Source organism: Trichomycterus rosablanca, chromosome 14, assembly GCF_030014385.1.
Source record: "Trichomycterus rosablanca isolate fTriRos1 chromosome 14, fTriRos1.hap1, whole genome shotgun sequence".
Taxonomy (NCBI): domain Eukaryota; kingdom Metazoa; phylum Chordata; class Actinopteri; order Siluriformes; family Trichomycteridae; genus Trichomycterus; species Trichomycterus rosablanca.
The window spans coordinates 17722069-17738784 of NC_086001.1; the positions used below are offsets into that span (position 1 = coordinate 17722069).

At 36.8% G+C, this 16716-nt stretch overlaps 1 long non-coding RNA gene across 1 annotated transcript; it reads left to right on the forward strand.

Annotated features, from left to right (window-relative positions):
• Window positions 1-375: 375 nt before the first annotated feature.
• LOC134326477 (uncharacterized) lies at window positions 376-2602 on the forward strand. The gene is made up of 3 exons (XR_010014512.1): window positions 376-396; window positions 495-570; window positions 2480-2602. It is a non-coding gene; the product is annotated as an uncharacterized LOC134326477 (long non-coding RNA).
• Window positions 2603-16716: the final 14114 nt, after the last annotated feature.

Below are 16716 nucleotides of genomic sequence, written 5' to 3' on the forward strand. Positions count from 1 at the left end.
CATAAGGCGTTGGTTTGTATTTGACATGCGTTGGAGAAAAACCAGGGGATTGTGATCTGTGTAAACTGTGATGGGAACCAAACTACTACCTAAATAAACCTCGAAATGTTGCAAGGCGAGAAGAAGAGCTAAAGCCTCTTTTTCGATGGTACTATAAGCAAGTTGGTGTTTGATGAATTTTCGGGAGAAATAACAAATAGGATGATCAATTTGGTGATTGTCCTCTTGTAATAGGACAGTGCCGGCACCCGTTTTGCTCGCGTCCACTTCCATTTTAAACGGCTTATCAAAATCAGGTGTGGCAAGAACAGGAGAATTACTCAATAAAGCCTTCAAGGAATCAAAAGCAGATTTGCAAGCAGAGGACCAGACAAATGGGACATTCTTACCTAAAAGGTTAGTAAGAGGCAACACCACATCAGAAAAGTTTCTACAAAAACAGCGATAATAACCGGTCATCCCCAAGAAGCGTCTAAGCTCACGTTTTGTTTTAGGTGCTGGGAAGGAGCTAATAGCTTGGATCTTTGCATCAAGAGGTCGTACAGTACCATTACCAACAGTTTTTCCAAGGTAGGTTATCACACCTTTTCCAAACTCACACTTTTCGAGGTTCAGCACCAGGTTAGCATCTCTAAGTTTGGTAAAGATCGTTTCTAGTAATTTCAGATGGTGCATCCAAGAATCTGAGTAAACAACCACATCATCCAGATAAGCTTCACAGTTTGGTTCATCACCTAACACTATATTCATTAGTCGCTGAAAAGTGGCTGGAGCGTTTCTTAAACCAAATGCCATTACGGTATACTGAAGAAATGTATCTAGTGTAGCAAAAGCAGAGATCTCAGAAGCATGAGACGTAAGGGGAACCTGCCAGTAGCCTTTTAGAAGGTCAAGTTTACTAATGACTTTAGATGAACCAATACGGTCAATACAATCTTCTAGTCGAGGAAGAGGAAATGAATCAGGAATCGTCACAGAGTTTACTTTCCTATAGTCGGTACAAAATCGATAAGTATTATCTTGTTTCGGGACCAGTATGCACGGGGAACACCATGGGCTATTACTAGGGATCGCAAGATTGTTTTCCACTAAATAATCTGTTTCAGCATTAAGGAGAGCACGTTTGTAGGGGTTAACACGGTAGGGATGTTGTTTAATAGGCGAGTGTCCATCAACATTAATGTCATGTTCCAAGACCGAGGTGCGGGATGGAACATCGGAGAACAGTGTCGGGAATTTACTAATTAGAGATCTGATCTCAGACTGAGCATCGAAAGGCAAGTGTGACAGTTTTTCAGAGAGTCGCAACAAAGCATCAGTTAGGGAGACGAGAGCAAGGAACAATATTGCGACCTAGATGAATGTCATCACTTTCAGGAGCATATTCCAATATTGAGGCGACAGCTAACACCTTAGGCGAAGAAGGTGAGGGCAAAGACCCAGAAAGATCGCCCGGATCAATGGAACTGCGATCAAGGTAGGGTTTCAACAAATTCACATGACATATGCGAGTCTTACTACGGCGATCTGGAGTTGCTAATATATAGTTACTGTCAGTTTGCTTTTCAATTATTTTATAGGGACCGGTGAATCTGGTTTGCAAAGCGGAACCAGCAACAGGTAAAAGTGCCAGGACCTGATCCCCAATGTTAAATGTGCGACTGACTGCCTTGATATCGAAGTGAGCCTTCATTTTCTTTTGAGAAGAACACAGATTTTCACTAGCAATTTTGCGGGCCAAGCAAAGATGTTCACGGAGATTAGTAACAAACATTTGAAGGTTATCACTTTCTGTTGATGATGAAGATAACCACTGCTCATAAAGCACTCTAAGTGGGCCACGGACAGACCGTCCAAAAACAAGAGCATTTGGGCTGAACCCAAGGGATTCCTGTACCGTGTCCCTAATTGCAAACAAAAGGAGGGGTACTCCCTCATCCCAATCCTTTTGTGTTTCAAAGCAATATGCTCTTAGCATATTTTTCAAGGTTTGATGAAAGCGCTCAAGTGCGCCCTGAGATTCAGGATGATACGCACTAGAGACTGAATGTTTAATTTGTAGTTCACGTGTTACTTGTGCAAATAGTTTAGACATAAAATTGGTACCTTGATCCGACTGAATGCATTTTGGTAGACCGAAGGTTGTACAAAATTTTATTAAGGCCTTAACCACTGACTTTGACTTTATGGAGCGCAATGGAATAGCCTCTGGAAATCGGGTAGCAGCACACATTAGTGTTAAAAGGTAACAGTTTCCTGAGCGAGTCTTTGGCAAAGGACCTACACAATCAATTAGTAATCTTTCAAATGGCTCTCCAACAGCAGGTATGGGATAAAGTGGAGCCGGCGGAATAGACTGATTCGGTTTTCCAACCATTTGGCAGGTGTGACAGGACCGACAATAACGAGTCACATCTGTTTTAAGAGAAGGCCAAAAGAAATGCTGAATGATGCGATTAACAGTTTTCCTTATTCCTAGGTGACCAGAGAGATGGTGATCATGAGCCAAAGACAAAACTAAGGACCTGTATGGAAGAGGAACCACAATCTGTTTAACAGTCTCACATTCACTGCTTGAACTTACAGGAGACCAGGACCTCATCAATATTCCATCCTTAATAAAGTATTGTGAACGACCTTCTGAGTCCTTCGTCTTTTCTAATGTTAAACGAAAACAGGAAGCCAGTGTTTGATCAGCATTTTGGGCAGAGATTAGTGCAGTACGAGTTACCGTATCTGCGACCTCCTCAGATAAAGAAGAAGAGACAGAGGTATTAGACTTATACTTAACTTTAGTGGGAGGAATCACTCTAGACTCTTTGTCCAAGTTATTTTCACCCAAAAATGAGTCAGACAAATCAATTATATCAGAACACTTTCGTGCTTGGGCACGAGTTAACACACAAACAGGAAACAGAGCTGAGGCTTCTTCCCTTGAAAGATCAGCATGTTCCACAGGTTTATTTACTACCTCTGGTAGAGCAAACATTTTTCCTCCGGCTATGTCATTACCTAATATCAAGGAAATACCACCCACTGGTAATTCCGACCGAACAGCAACTTTTACAAACCCCTCAAAAGTTTCAGTTTTCAAAAACACTGAATGCAACGGAATTCTGACCACACCAAGTTCAATACCTTGTACCAAAACGTCAGAACCACAATAGGACTCATCAGAGAATGGCAGTGCACTACCTAATATAAGTGACTGCGCAGCCCCTGTATCCCGGAGTATCTGTATAGGCTTCTTAACATCACTAACCTCTGATAGTGACACAACCCCACTAATGACAAACGGTTTAAACACAGGTTCTATAGTGGAGCAAGGAACCATCTCTGCTCGACCTCCAACTTCAGAAGGCAAGGTAGACAAAGCATGGACCTTTTTAACAGAACTGTTTGAACGAGCACGTTTACGCTGCAAAGTGGGGCACCCGCTGATAATGTGACCTTTCTCATGGCAGTAAAAGCAATCCCGTGTTTCCACAGGTGAAGTAGGGGCATCGGATCGGGAAGAACTAACAGCCTTACTAGATTTTACCGTTATGGTGTGACTACGTTGGGGAGCTGAAAACACAGTTTTATGAGTCAAAACAAATTCCTCAGCTAAGGTAGCAGCAGCAGACATTTTGGTTACTTTCTGTTCATTTAGGTAAACAACGATTTTCTCAGGCAAGTTGTTCTTAAAGTCCTCTAACAGCACCAGTTCTTTAAGTTCAACAAAGGTTGTAACATTACTAGCTGCACACCATTTCTCAAACAATGTGGTCTTTTCTCTAGCAAATTCTACAAACGTTTGACTGGGGTTTCTTGATAAATTTCGAAAATTTTGTCGATAAGCCTCAGGGACCAATTCATATGCTCTAAGAATGGTGCTTTTTACTATATCGTAATCCCAACTTTGCTCCAACGAAAGTGACGAACAAACCTCTTGAGCTTTTCCCACTAATTTGCACTGTAATAACAATGCCCACAAGTCTTTCGGCCAATTAAGTGCAGTAGCAATCCTTTCAAAAATTGAAAAATAATTATCCACCTCAGTTTCCCTGAAAGCAGGCACCAACACAACCTGTCGACTGACATCAAAAGTTGCAGCACTACTTACAGCTGTTGAACGGAATGGGGAGCGGGGCCTGGGCACCGGTGGTGCAGCAGGTGTCGAGACTTCGATATGGGCTGGGATGTGAGCCGCAGGAGAGAGCCTGCTCCGTGGTCGAGGAATAGGACTGCTACCTGCTAAGCTCAACCGCTTCAACTCCACCTCCTTGTCTGCCTCCACCTTTACTGCTTTTAGGCGCAACCCCTCAGCCTCCCGCTCTTGGATTTTAATTTCCAGCTCCAACTCCTTAAGCCGGATTGCCAGCATTGGGTCAATCCCGGAGAAAAAAGTGCTACTGGGATCCATGCGTGTCCGCACCACTGGGGCGTCTGCAACCTCAGTGGCTGCCGCACCCAGGGAAGGACTTGAAGCAACACCCAGAGACTCTTCCTTTTCCGGTAATATCCCCCTTTCAACCAGCTGAGTGCTCAACTCCTGCTTAATCTCATGTTTTGGAGCATGACGAGATATGGTAGCAGAGAAAAAGTCAGCCACAAGCAGTAAATCAGCCTTTCGACACTGATCAAACTGTTCCCACGTAGGGAAAAGGGTAAACTGGGTGAAATCAAATTTTTCCATACCTTACACAATCTGGTTTAAACAGAGAAACGATTTAGGAGAGACTCTAACAATAGGTACAGAAAACTGCCAAGAAAACTACTCATGTATCCCGGGACCTCTCGCACCCAAAGCGAAAATCATACCCCTATCCCGGACGAGCCCCCATTTATGTTACGGCCTAGTCTAGGTTAGGCTGCAACACATATAAGGAAAATGGTATAGTTAGGGGAAAATAGACCACCAAGAACACAAGAGGAATTTGTTTAACCAAGTGTATTTACAATTGTGAGACAAAGCAAACCAGTATACCTTCAGGAGTGACCCAGGCCAAAATAACAAACAAAACACACACTATCTAATGTACCCACTAAAACTAGCTTCCCTAAAACAAAAGAAGAATTAAAATAAAAGACAAAGTACTTCCCTAACTCCCTACCTAACATAAACAGAGCACATAACATAGATGACAAACAAAATGGCAGCCACTCCCTACCACTGGTGTACAAACAACATAGCTATATACAAGTGAATTATTTACATAGCAATCTTAATCCAAATCAGTAAGCTTTCTCAGTAGTCACAAATACAGGTAAAATGGTCATACACAGGCAACAAGGCAATAGGCAACAGGCAAATTTAAACAAGCAAAAGGCAATGGGCAAAAAGGCAAACACACACAACAAGCTCCAAACAAAAGAGAGAGAAAGCGAGGCGGGGCTCCTCAGCTCCTTTTAAAGGTGAATGGCAGAGATGAAGACCTGGGGTGGATCTGATCCAGGAGGGTAGGAGGTAGACTCTGGAGTGGATCCTGGAACACATATATACATATACATATACAACACAACATTTTATGGACATGACATGTGTAAATAATTACCTATTAATTACACCGTATAATTAATTTATTGCTAACCATTTCTCCCCAACACTCACTCACTCACTCAATTTTATATTTTAGCTTGTTTGGTACAATCTAATGAGTCACACTTGTGTCTAAGTGCTGATGAATGAGCAAAGCAGCTCCAACACTGTGAGCATCATTTCTGTAAAATGTGAATGCGCTGGTGTCTTTTGAGATTACTCTGTATATTAAAACTCTTTCCACACTGTGAGCACTGATACGGTTTCTCTCCAGTGTGAATGCGCTGGTGTGTTTTGAGAGCACTATGTTGATTAAAACCCTTTCCACACTGTGAGCACTGATACGGTTTCTCTCCAGTGTGAATGCGCTGGTGTTTTTTCAGATCACTCTGTCCATTAAAACTCTTTCCACACTGTGAGCACTGATACGGTTTCTCTCCAGTGTGAATGCACTGGTGTTTTTTCAGATCACTCTGTTGATTAAAACTCTTTCCACACTGTGAGCACTGATACGGTTTTAGTCCACTGTGAATGCGCTGGTGTATTTTGAGCTCACTCTTTGTATTAAAACTCTTTCCACATTGGGAGCACTGATGTGGTTTCTCTCCAGTGTGAATGCGCTGGTGTTCTTTGAGATTACCCTGTTGATTAAAACTCTTCCCACACTGTGAGCACGGATATGGCTTAACTCCAGTGTGAATGCGCTGGTGTGTTTTGAGAGTGCTCAGACACCTAAAGCTCTTCCCACACTGTGAACACTGATATGGTTTCTCTCCACTGTGAATGCGCTGGTGTATTTTAAGCTCACTCTTTGTATTAAAACTATTTCCACACTGTGAGTTCTGATACGGTTTCTCTCCACTGTGAATGCGCTGGTGTATTTTAAGCTCAGTCTTTGTATTAAAACTATTTCCACACTGTGAGCACTGATACGGTTTCGCTCCAGTGTGAATGCGCTGGTGTGTTTTGAGAGTGCTCAGACACCTAAAGCTCTTCCCACACTGGGAGCACTGATACGGTTTCTCTCCAGTGTGAATGCGCTGGTGATTTTTGAGAGATTCCTGTCTGTTAAAACTCTTCTCAAACTGTGAGCACTGATACAGTTTCACTTCAGTGTGAATGTGCTGGTGTATTTTGAGACTAGACTGTGTATAAAAACTCTTCCCACACTGTGAGCACTGATACGGTTGCTCTCCAGTGTGAATGCGCTGGTGTATTTTAAGATTACCCTGTGTATTAAAACTTTTTCCACACTGTAAGCACTGATACAGTTTTTCTCCACTGTGAATGCGCTGGTGGGTTTTGAGAGCACCCTGGGTACTGAAGCTCTTCCCACACTGTGAGCAGACGTTTCGTTCTTCCTGTGTGGGACTGAGAGAGGTGTTGATGCTGACAGTACCAGAGGACGTTTGCTGATTACTGGAGCTTCTGGTGGGCGTCAGATCCTCATGTTCAGTCTTAATCTTCACCAGAGTCTCATATTTAACATGGTTGCAGCTCTTGATGTGATTGTGGAGGTGATTTTGGGTTGTAGAGGAACGTGGACACGAGGAGCAGCAGAAATCCTTGTTCAGTTCTGAAGCAGAAAATAATCAAATACATTTATAACATTATAAATAATAAATACATTTACAACATTATAAATAATCAAATACATTTATAACATTATGAATAATCAAATACATTTATAACATTATAAATAATAAAATACATTTATAACATTATAAATAATCAAATACATTTATAACATTATAAATAATCAAATATATTTATAACATTATAAATAATCAAATACATTTATAACATTATAAATAATCAAATACATTTATAACATTATAAATAATCAAATACATTTATAACATTATAAATAATCAAATATATTTATAACATTATAAATAATAAATACAGTTATAACATTATAAATAATAAATACATTTATAACATTATAAATAATCAAATACATTTATAACATTAAAAATAATCAAATACATTTATAACGTTGAATATTAAAATTTTTTTATAAAATTATACATAACCAAATATATTTATAACATTATAAATAATCAAATACATTTATAACATTATAAATAATAAATACATTTACAACATTATAAATAATAAATACATTTATAACATTATAAATAATCAAATACATTTATAACATTATAAATAATCAAATACATTTATAACATTATAAATAATCAAATACATTTATAACGTTATAAATAATCAAATACATTTATAACGTTATAAATAATCAAATACATTTATAACGTTATAAATAATCAAATAAATTTATAACATTATAAATAATAAATACATTTACAACATTATAAATAATAAATACATTTATAACATTATAAATAATCAAATACATTTATAACGTTATAAATAATCAAATACATTTATAACGTTATAAATAATCAAATACATTTATAACGTTATAAATAATCAAATACATTTATAACGTTATAAATAATCAAATACATTTATAACGTTATAAATAATCAAATACATTTATAACATTATAAATAATCAAATACATTTATAACATTATAAATAATCAAATACATTTATAACATTATGAATAATCAATTACATTTATAACATTATAAATAATCAAATACATTTATAACATTATAAATAATCAAATACATTTATAAAATTATAAATAATCAATTACATTTATAACATTATAAATAATCAAATACATTTATAACATTATAAATAATAAAAATACATTTATCACATTATAAATAATAAAAATACATTTATCACATTATAAATAATAAAAATACATTTATCACATTATAAATAATAAAAATACATTTATAACATTATAAATAATCAAATACATTTATAACATTATAAATAATCAAATACATTTATAACATTATAAATAATCAAATACATTTATAACATTATAAATAATCAAATACATTTAAAACATTATAAATAATCAAATACATTTATAACATTATAAATAATCAAATACATTTATAACATTATAAATAATCAAATACATTTATAACATTATAATTAATCAAATACATTTATAACATTATAAATAATAAAATACATTTATAACATTATAAATAAGTAAATACATTTATAACATTATAAATAATTAAATACATTTATAACATCAATAATAAAATAAATTTATAACATTATACATAACCAAATATATTTACAACATTATAAATAATAAATACATTTATAACATTATAAATAATCAAATACATTCATAACATTATAAATAATCAAATGCATTTATAACATTATAAATAATCAAACACATTTATAACGTTATAAATAATCAAATACATTTATAACGTTATAAATAATCAAATACATTTATAACGTTATAAATAATCAAATACATTTATAACATTATAAATAATAAATACATTTACAACATTATAAATAATCAAATACATTTATAACATTATAAATAATAAATACATTTACAACATTATAAATAATAAATACATTTATAACATTATAAATAATCAAATACATTGATAACGTTATAAATAATCAAATACATTTATAACATTATAAATAATCAAATACATTGATAACGTTATAAATAATCAAATACATTTATAACGTTATAAATAATCAAAAACATTTATAACGTTATAAATAATCAAATACATTTATAACATTATAAATAATCAAATACATTTATAACATTATAAATAATGAAATACATTTATAACATTATGAATAATCAAATACATTTATAACATTATAAATAATCAAATACATTTATAACATTATAAATAATCAAATACATTTATAACATTATGAATAATCAAATACATTTATAACATTATAAATAATCAAATACATTTATAACATTATAAATAATCAAATACATTTATAACATTATAAATAATCAATTACATTTATAACATTATAAATAATCAAATACATTTATAACATTATAAATAATAAAAATACATTTATCACATAAATAATAAAAATACATTTATAACATTATAAATAATCAAATACATTTATAACATTATAAATAATCAAAGACATTCATAACATTATAAATAATCAAATACATTTATAACATTATAAATAATCAAATACATTTATAACATTATAATTAATCAAATACATTTATAACATTATAAATAATAAAATACATTTATAACATTATAAATAATTAAATACATTTATAACATTATAAATAATTAAATACATTTATAACATCATAAATAATCAAATACATTTATAACATTATAAATAATGAAATACATTTATAACATTAGATTAGATTCAACTTTGTCATTACACATTTACAAGTACAAGGCAACGAAATGCAGTTTAGCATCTAACCAGAAGTGCAATAAGCAGAAAGTGCAGGATATACAGTATTTATGATATACATTATTTACAGTGGGTAAATAGCAGTGGTATAAACAAGATCTATAAACTATACTATAAACAAGATATGAAGCTAAAAACAATATACAGGTGCAGATTAATATTAAGGTGCTATGCAGGTTAAGGTGATTAAGGTGCTATGGACACGATTAAGGAATGTATATGTGAAAACATGGTAAACAGATGTATACAGTATATATTGGATTTTACAAATGAGGTATGTACCAATGAAATACTAAGCGGAAAAAAAATAAAATGTTTGTAGTGCATTTAGCCAGGAGAGGAGATGTGAGGGGGGTTAACGGGGGACAGTGTTCAATATGGAGACAGCTCTGGGGAAAAAGCTGTTCCTTAATCGAGTAGTCCTTGTCCGGAGGCTCCTGAAGCGCCTGCCAGAGGGCAGAAGGGCAAATAGTCCATGTGCAGGATGGGAGGAGTCCTTAAGAATGCTGCGAGCTTGACGCAGACAGCGTTTCCTCTGGACGTCCTCAATGGGTGGAAGTGGAGTCCCTGTGATGCGCTGGGCCGTTTTCACCACTCGTTGCAGTGCCTTACGGTTCGCAACAGTGCAGTTTCCATACCAGACTGTGATACAGCTAGTCAGGATACTTTCAATTGCACAGTGGTAAAAGTTCACCAGGATGGCCGGAGACAGATGGTGTTTCCTGAGTGTCCTCAGGAAGAAGAGGCGCTGATGAGTCTTTTTGGCCAAGCTGGAGGTGTTGGTGGTCCAGGACAGGTCCTCCGAAATGTGGGTCCCCAAAAACTTGAATCTGGAGACACGTTCAACAGCTATTCCATCTATGTGAATGATATAGTAACAGAGGGAGGTGTTAATACCCAGATCTCCAAGTTTAGTGACTAACCTAGAAGGGATTACAGTATTAAATGCTGAGCTGAACTCAACAAACAGCATTCGTGCGTATGTGTTGCTATTGTCCAGATGTGTGAGCACAGAGTGCAGCGCCATGGAGACTGCATCCTCTGTACACCTATTGCTGCGGTATGCAAACTGATGTGGGTCCAGAGTGGGTGGGAGGCAGTTCTTAAGGTGTGCCAGGACCAGTCGCTCGAAGCACTTCATAACAATGGGTGTGAGTGCTACAGGGCGGTAGTCATTCAGGCACGTCGGGCTGGAGTGTTTCGGCACTGGTACGATGGAGGTGGATTTGAAGCATGTTGGTACAGTTGACTGGGCGAGGGACAGGTTGAAGATGTCCGTAAAAATTCCAGTCAGCTGCTCCGCACATGCTCTCAGCACTCGCCCGGGAATGCCGTCTGGACCAGCAGCTTTGCGAGCGTTGATCTGGCTCAGTGCGGTGTAGACGTCTGTGGAGGAGAGTGAGAGGGGCTGGAGGTCTGCAAAGAGTCTGGTCTGAGTAGCCGTCTCCCTGTTGTCTCTGTCAAAGCGAGCATAAAAGTCATTTAGCTCGTTCAGGAAGAAGACATCTGTAGTCATCGGGGTGGAGTTGCTGGGTTTGTAGTTGCTGATGACCTGGATGCCCTGCCACATGCGTCGGGGGTCGGAGTTGAAGTGTTCCTCTACCTTTAGCTTGTAGCAGTGCTTGACCTTTTTGATGCCCCTCCTCAGGTTCGCCCTGGATGTGCTGTAGGCCTGTGCGTCACCTGTTCTGAAGGCGATGTTGCAGGCTTTCAGCAGAAGACGCACCTCCTTATTCATCCATGGCTTCTGATTTGGGTACGTGGTGATCTGTTTCTGTGTGGTAACACTGTCAGTGGTGGTTTTGATATAATCCAGCACAGAGGAGGTGTAAGTGTCGATATCCGTGTGAGAGCCACAAGTAGCCTGTGAAGCAAACATACTCCAGTCCGTGTGTTGGAACCTGTCCTGAAGTACAGCGTCTGTCCCCGCTGGCCACACCTTGATGGTTGATGTTGATGGCTTCACACGTTGGATAAGTGGAGAGTACTTAGGAATGAGAAACAAAGAAAGATGGTCTGACTGTCCCAGGTGGGGGAGGGGGGTCGCAGTGTAAGCTCCAGCAATGTTTGTATAAACATGATCCAAAGTTTTGTTTCTTCTTGTATTGCAGGAAACATGCTGGTGGGATTTTGGCAGTGCTGTCTTTAAGTTTGAGTGATTAAAATCACCTGCAACTATAAATGCAGCCTCTGGGTGCGCAGTCTGTTGTTTGCTGATGGCTGAATAAAGTTAGTTTATAGCAAGCTTGGCATTAGCACCCGGGGGGATATAGGCTGCGGTTATAATAGTAGAAGTAAACTCCCTAGGCAGATAGAAAGGTCTACACTTAACCATGAGATATTCAATGTTAGCCGAGCAGTGTTTCCCAAAAGTGACAAAGTTCGTGCACCAAGCTTTGTTGATATAAATGCACAGTCCACCACCTCTGGTCTTACCGGAGTCATCTGCTGTTTTATCTGCCCGGAGTGTGTTGTGCCGGCTAGCTTGATGGCATTGTCGGGTACGCCGCCATTTAGCCATGTTTCTGTGAAAATCATGACATTACAGTCCATAAGTCTTTTACTGCAGGTGATGCGAAGTCGTATCTCGTCCATTTTGTTCACCAAAGACCGCACATTAGCGAGGAAAATGCTGGGTAACGAAAGCCGATGCGTTGTTAGCTTTAGCTTATCTTTTAGCCCTCTGCACTTCCCTCGCCTTTGTTTACGTTCTCAACGCTGCCTGCGAGCACTTCCGCCTGGCCGGTTAGAGTGTGTAGCCTCCGGTGTTTTGGAGATCTCAGGGATGAGTCGAAGATTGGTGATAAAACTGTCGGAGTAACTTTGACCGATATCCAAAAGTTCCTGTCGGGTGTAGGATGTTAGAGTAAAGCTGTTCTGTATGAACAGACACGAAATGAGCAGGAAAATACTGCAAAATCGCGAAATCTGGTATAGACGCAGAGTCCCGCGATGTGCTCGCGCCGCCATCCTGGTCGTACCATTTGATTATTGTACATTTATAACATTATAAATAATAATATACATTTATAACATTATGGGTGTGTTCGAAAACCTAGGGAGCTGCCTTGCTGTCTTACTGTCTACATAGGCAGCAGCCTCAGTAGTGAGGATTCTAATAAGTCAATGACTTATAAGGCAGGTTATTCGAACGCGCTACTTAGACAGCGATTCCGATGGGTTTCGGGTTTCGCGTTTAGCATTTAGCATCTTGCCATTAAAACCAATGGATTGAGGTAGCACAGCACGCTAACGTTAAAATAACACCTCACTTCATGTACCGATAATGGTTAAATTTCCTGACAAGCCCGAACTTGCAAATAAAAACACTCGGTACAAGTTTATACAGGTTAAAAATCAGTAATATTTTATTTACGTTTGATAATAACTTTCTCCACCCCGTCAGCCATGTTTATTTTTCTGTGAGAGTAGAGCAGCCGACTCGCAATGAATTCTGGGATTGCCTTGATCACCAAGGCAGCGTCTGATGCTCACTCGTTCTTGAGACAAAATAACATTGAAATATTAAGATACCTCAGTAGTGAGGATATTAAGGCATCTAGGTTTCGGGAGCGCGCACAGGATGACGTAAAATGCGTCTATGTAGAGAGAGAGCTAGCTTTTCCGACACACCCTATAAATAATCTAATACATTTATAACATTATAAATAATAATATACATTTATAACATTATAAATAATCAAATACATTTTTAACATTATAAATAATCAAACACATTTATAACATTATAAATAATCAAATACATTTATAACATTATAAATAATAAATGCATTTATAAGATTATAAATAATAAATAAATTTTTAACATTATAAATAATCAAATACATTTTTACATTATAAATAATCAAATACATTTATAACATTATGAATAATAAAATACATTTATAACATTATGAATAATCAAATACATTTATAACATTATAAATAATAAATACATTTATAACATTATAAATAATAATATACATTTATAACCAGAGGTGGAAAGTAACGAATTACATTTACTCGTGTTACTGTAATTAAGTAGTTTTTTTGTGTACTTGTACTTTTTTAAGTAGATTTTACAGCCTGTAATTTTACTTTTACTTAAGTATGTTTTGTATTAAGAATTGTAATTCGCTACATTTTAAATAACATCCGTTACTGAGTAAAAAAAAACAATAAAAACTCGACATCTGAGAATTTATGAAACTATTCTTTAGAGTCGGGCTGCGAAATGAATCACTGAGTTAACGAGTCAGAAACGACTCACTCCGTATCATTATGATGTTGTGCATAAACAACTCCATGAATCAGTTCATTTGGTGAAGAGATTCAAATGTATGAACCAATCAGAGCTTTAGAATTCAGATTCTGGGCGGAATTGACAGTGAACGAATCACCAATTTAGGCTTTTTACCGGGAAAGTCGTGAGAATAAATATAGTTTTCATTAGTTAGTGAATAAGTGAATAAAACAGTTGGGTCTGGTTTTATATATTCTAAAAACATACAACATTTATAACATTATAAATAATAAAATACATTTATAACATTATAAATAATAAATACATTTATAACATTATAAATAATAAATACTGTTAGTAATTGTTAAACTGAGATCTGATGCTAAAGTCCTGTAACTTGATTCATCCTGCATTCATCATTTCCTGCTCACACTGATCTGCATGAGCACAATACAAGCTTTCACTGTATGATGCTTCATCCCAGGTTCCTCTGATTCTATTCAATCCAAATCTTATTTTACTCAAGATAAAAAATATCTTACTGAGTTCATCTTTATCTTCAGGTTCTTCCTTCTTCACAGGCTTCATCTGGAAACCTCCACACTGTTGGTCCTCTGGGGTGAGGTCTTCCTCAGAGGTGACGTGTTCCACAGGGATTAAAGTTCCTTCACCTGAAATTTCTTTGTTTTGTGAAAGAAGAAAAATAAGTTTGTTATTGTTGGTAGTAACGACCAACTTCTTTATTAAGCACTTAAGTTAGAACTAACAGACACGTACTTCTATACTATCTGTCAAAAACACGACCTATAAACCTTTGTTCAAACAGGGTTTCAGCAGATTTAATGATAATAATAACAATACAACCCCAAATCAGAAAAAGTTGGGACAGTATGGAAAAAGCAAATAATAATATAAACACAGACTTTGACTTTTATTTGATGTCAGACAGGATGAAGCTGAGATGTTTCATCTTTTATCTGCTCAACTTCATTTCATTTATTAATAAACATCCATTCCTGCATTTCAGGCCTGAAACACTTTCTAAAAAAAGGAGGACAGTTAAGATCTGGATGGAAGGTGCAGACTCATCTCTCCAGGACCATCAGCACAAACAGTCACGTATATATTGAATATATCAGCTTATATACTCGACTTTATTTCTTCTCATTCATTACCCAATCATTCAGCCACTTGTATTCACCCGGCATTACTCTGTAATTTTATACTAGTGTAAACACGGTACAGTCAGCATGATCTGTTTAATCTTCTTTATCTTCTGTCTCCTCATTTAACTCACCTGCTCACTTATGCACTAAAATACTAAAATATTACAAGAAATTCAGACACGACCAAATTAGGATAAATGATTTTGCTCAAGTCTTACTGAGTTCATCTTTATCTTCAGGTTCTTCTTTCTTCACAGGCTTCATCTGGAAACCTCCACACTGTTGGTCCTCTGAGAAGAGCAGTTCCACAGAAGCCACAAGTTCTGCAGGGATTAAAGTGACTTCACCTGAAATTCATCAATATGAGAAGAAGAATCTCAACAACTGGAGGAAACTGAAGGTTGTGGGTTTGGTTCCTAATTATAAATAAATCCTAGTTAGATTAAAACTTAAATCCAGACTGGAGTGTAGCAGCACAGGACAGTGCGGTACAGTATAGGTTCTAATCCCACTATCCACTTTCTCTTATTATTTCCACTGATTAGTGACTCCAATACTAACCACACTGTACTGTACCATATTGTACTGTACCACACTGTACTGTACCATACTGTACTGTACCATATTGTACTGTACCACACTGTACCACACTGTACTGTACCACACTGTACTGTACCATACTGTACTGTACCATATTGTACTGTACCACACTGTACCACACTGTACCACACTGTACTGTACCATACTGTACTGTACCATACTGTACTGTACCATACTGTAATGTACCAAACTGTACTGTACCACACTGTTTTGTACCACACTGTACTGTACCATAGTGTACTGTACCACACTGTTCTGTACCATACTGTACTACACGGTACTGTACCATACTGTACTGTACCACACTGTACTGTACCATACTGTACTGTACCACACTGTACCGTGCCACACAGTACCGTACCACACTGTACCATACCACACTGTACTGTACCTCACTGTACCATACTGTACTGTACCACACTGTACTGTACCATACTGTACTGTACCACACTGAACTGTACTACACTTTACCATACTGTACTGTACCATACTGTACTGTACCATACTGTACCGTACCGTACTGTACCATACTGTACTGTACCACACTGTACTGTACCACACTGTACTGTACCACACTGTACTGTACCATACTGTACTGTACCACACTGTACTGTACTACACTGTACCATACTGTACTGTACCACACTGTACTGTACCATACTGTACTGTACCATACTGTACCTCACTGTACTGTACCATACTGTACTGTACCACACTGTACTGTACCATACTGTACTGTACCTCACTGTACTGTACCACACTGTACTGTACCATACTGTACTGTACAATACTGTACTGTACCACACTGTACCACTGTACCGTACCATACTGTACTGTAC